Consider the following 4,510-nt stretch of genomic DNA (forward strand, 5'->3'; position numbering starts at 1 on the left):
AAACAGTTTTATTGCTAATTCACTCTTTCACACTTTCTTTGTATTAACCTCATTTTAACATACATATCACAAATCATTTTCACCACATTTCATACATCACAAGTATAGGCCCATGATCACAAGGTCACCATAAAATCATCCTCATGTATAACTTACTTGTTTATAACCTTACCACATCCTATTCACTTAATGAATACATCATTCACATAACCAAGTTCCTGCACTTATTCATCATAAAACTCACAAAGCAATACATAGAGAGTCTCCCGTTGAACACTTCGGATCAATCCTCGATACTTGGTGGTTTCAGCACATAGCTCCACCCATCATATAGTTCGGCTCTCTTGTACACATGGTGAACACTTAGTACCACCCATGTGACCTAGCCAGTTTATCTCGTAGCTCTCTTATCTACATGGTGTCCTTCACTTGGAACCACGCATGCGACCTAGCTACATATATCCCGTAGCTCTCTTGTCTACATGGTGTACACATAGTATCACCCATGCGACCTAGCTACATCATAATGTCTTGTAGCTCTCTTGTACACATGATGTGCACTCAGCACTATACATGTGACCTAGCTACATACCATCTGTATCATCCAATCTTTTCGAAGGTTCAACCGGGATTTCTCTCTCTTTTCCAACAATTTCACCAATCAAGTAATTATCCACAAACATATTTCCAATATTTTTATAAAATATCATAATACAAGTAATAGTGATGTATTACTTACATATAAACTTACATCTCATTTAATATCAACGCAATAACATTAAATTACACATTGTCTTATTAAAAATCATATGAACTTACAATTTCCCATAATATCCATAATCATAGAAATCACATTTATGTATGATAATTCAATGCACTTCATGTACCATAGACATATTTTTAAATCAATTCATAAACTTGGCACCATAATCATTTAATTTAACATAATTCAATTAATTCACTAAATTTAACTTTCAAATATAAATTACAGGATTATTGTTGTATTATTATCATACCAACTTACATACTTTCAACACCTCGGAGATCATAGTAAATATATCAATTTTACATTGAAACATGCATAAATTAATGCTTATTATACATATGAACTTACCTTGATATTAAAATGGCCATTTTACCAACTTTCCCAATTTTCAATTTTTCTCTCATTCTAGGTTCAAATCTCGTTTTCTGGGATCTAAAACATCATATTTTACTTATTTAATTAATGTACTATTCAAAACAGTCCTTAACTCAAACTTTGGAAAAATTACAATTTTGCCCTAAACTTTTGCATATTTACACTTTTTCCCTAGGCTCGGAATTAAACTTCATCCCTTATTCTTATGTTTTATGACATGATGATCACTTTTCCCTTCTATGGCAACATCAAATTATCACTCTAACATATACTTATGACTATTAGGTATTTTTACCGATTAAGCCCTTTTGCTCGTTTTCACTTAAAACCGAGTAGCACAAGTTGTTTAACATAACCTCATATTGTATCATAAAACACCAGAATACACAAATTTTACCTATGGGTATTTTTCCAAATATGAACCCTAGGTTGAATTATTACTAGCATAAGCTAAATCAAGTTATCGGGACTCCAAAAACGTAAAGAACTTGAAAAACGGGGTTAGAACGGACTTACAATTGAGCTTGGGAAGCTTGAAAACCCTATCCATGGAGTCTCCCTTGGTATACACGTCCATGGTGAAGAAGATGAGCAAAATTGGCTTTTAATTTTGTATTTTAATTCATTTTACCCCTAAATGACCAAAATACCCTTACTACTAAACTTTCCAAAAATTTCATCCATGTCCAATTTTTGTCCATAACTTAGAAATTGGTCAAATTGCTATTTAAGACCTCCTAATTAATATTTCAAATCAATTTCATACTAGAAACGTCTAGAATGCAAGTTTTGCAACTTATTCAATTTAGTCCCTAACTTCGAATTAAGCACTTTATGCATAGAATTTCTTCACGAAATTTTCACACAATCATGCAATCATATCATAGACCTCAAAATAATCATAAAATAATTATATATATCTCAGATTTTGTGGTCCCGAAACCTCTGTTCCAACTAGACCCAATTTTGGGCTATTACAACTCTCCCCCCCTTCAGAGATTTTCGTCCTCGAAAATCTTACCAGAGTGAAGTTTAGTATCTTTCTCATAATTTCCAGCATTATTAACTAATTTTTTTCAAGACGATACTTTCGAAACACTCATCATCAATTTGAATCCCAAGATAACTCAAGAACTCGATATTTCTCTAACTCGTCCTTCACTTGTCAACCATTCTCGCACTCGGTCATATCTATAATTATTTTATCACCGAACTCTTTGATTCCACACTTAAGAACATAGTCAACATGATTCTCATGAATTTCCATTATATACACCTCATCGATAAGGGGGTGAGGTCGTACAGTCTCTAACTCGATTCGACATATATCTACATGACACATATTTTCATTATCCACATATGTCATTATAATCATACTATCCACTTCAAACAATTTATTATTCATACATCTTACATAAAATTTCCAATTATCTCATTTCAAACAAGTGCACTCACTCATACATTCTATGAATTTTGAATAACTTTAATCATCACATTTACTAATTAATTTAGTCAAGCATGCAACAAAGATATGAAGGCCAAACAAATATGAATAAATATATCACTATATAAACTTTTATCTCACATATTATCACATATACATATATCACGAATTTTTATTCATACATTTCCGAGTTTAACACATCATAGCTACACTTTATTCAAATACTTCAATATCGCTATCAAATGGTCAGATGTAGCTCGGTTGGAGAATATTTCATTTTAAAGAAAATAGTCCTTATTAGTGTCGGGAGACATCACACTATCACATATTTGTGGCATGTATAACTAAACTCTTACACTTGCTATGTTAGTCTAAGAATCGACTAAACCTGCTCTGATACCACTAAATGTAACACCCCTTACCCGTATCCGAGGCTGGGCTAAGGTACGAGACGTTACCAGACAAACGTACAAACATTAAACTAAAATACGAGCCATAAAATTTTATTCATATTTCAAAACGTTCATTCTCTTACACATAGTCCCTTATTTGAGTCTACGGAGCCCAAAACATACTTTAGAAAGGGTTTGGGACTAAACCGAGAACTTACAAAAATCTTGGAAATTTCATACTTTAAGGCTCCACACGCCCGTGTCCCAAAGTCGTGTTCCATACACGGCTGAGACACATGGTCGTGTCTCTGCTTGTGTGGAATATACCTAGGCTATTTTCCAAGCTTTGGTCAACCTTGATCTCTTACACACTTATACAAAATCAAAAGCATATAACATGGTATTCATTTAATGATTAAACATCCTTAATTAAACCACAAACATAGCATTTGTATGTCATCATACATGTGTCTCTCATACTCATTTTACCTTGTTTATTATAGTACCACTTATACATTTATACCAAGATTATCATCTTACCAAATATCTTCAACTTAATCATCAAGTATTCATATTTAAAGCTAGATCATATCTTTATAAAATACCACGATTCAGATCATGAGAATAACATGTTTGCTCGAAACATTTCAATTCAATTCCATACCCAACAAGCATTACATTGAGACTAGTCATATATATATATATATATATATATATATATATATATATACACATGTCATGATACATAACATTCTCTTTTGTTTTCTTATAAACACATATCATTTATTTCATTATATCAATATTTCATATACCATAGTTTCCATGTATTCCACATATATTTATTTTCCTCCTCCTCCTCTCCATTCCACATCCTTAATGTATATAGCATTCTTGTAAGTACGATTTCACAATTTACTAATAAATGTTTACATCAAACTGTCCACACGAGTCATAGTCACTTAATTATTTATAATTCGAGTTACAGAGCTCCAAATTAAGATCCGTAAATTTCCCCTGAAACAAGACTCACATATCTTTCCACCATAAAAGTTTCATAATTTTTAGTTTAGCCAATTAGTACAGTTTATTCATTAAAATTTCCCTGTTTCACTTTCTCGACATTCGACCTCTCTTCACTAAAAATAATTATCTCACAAGATGTAACTCGATAATGTTCTTGTTGATTTATCTTGAAAATATACTCATTATGGATTTTAAAATATAATTTTGAGCCTCTAATTATTTTTCTCCAAATTTTGTGATTTTCCAAAGTCGAATAGGGATCACGTAATTATTCTGAATCAGTCTCACAAAACATAAATATCTCAAAATATAGAACTCCTTTGCTTGTATGTTTCTTTTATATGAAAATAGACTCATTAAGCTTTAATTTGATATCTCATTCAGTCTCTGATTCAATTTATACTATTTTTGGTGATTTTTCAAATTCACATCACTGCTACTGTCCAAAATAGTTTTATTGCTAATTCACTCTTTCACACTTTCTTTGTATTAACCTCATTTTAACATACA

This window comes from Gossypium arboreum, chromosome 7, assembly GCF_025698485.1.
Source record: "Gossypium arboreum isolate Shixiya-1 chromosome 7, ASM2569848v2, whole genome shotgun sequence".
NCBI classification, from domain to species: Eukaryota; Viridiplantae; Streptophyta; class Magnoliopsida; order Malvales; family Malvaceae; genus Gossypium; species Gossypium arboreum.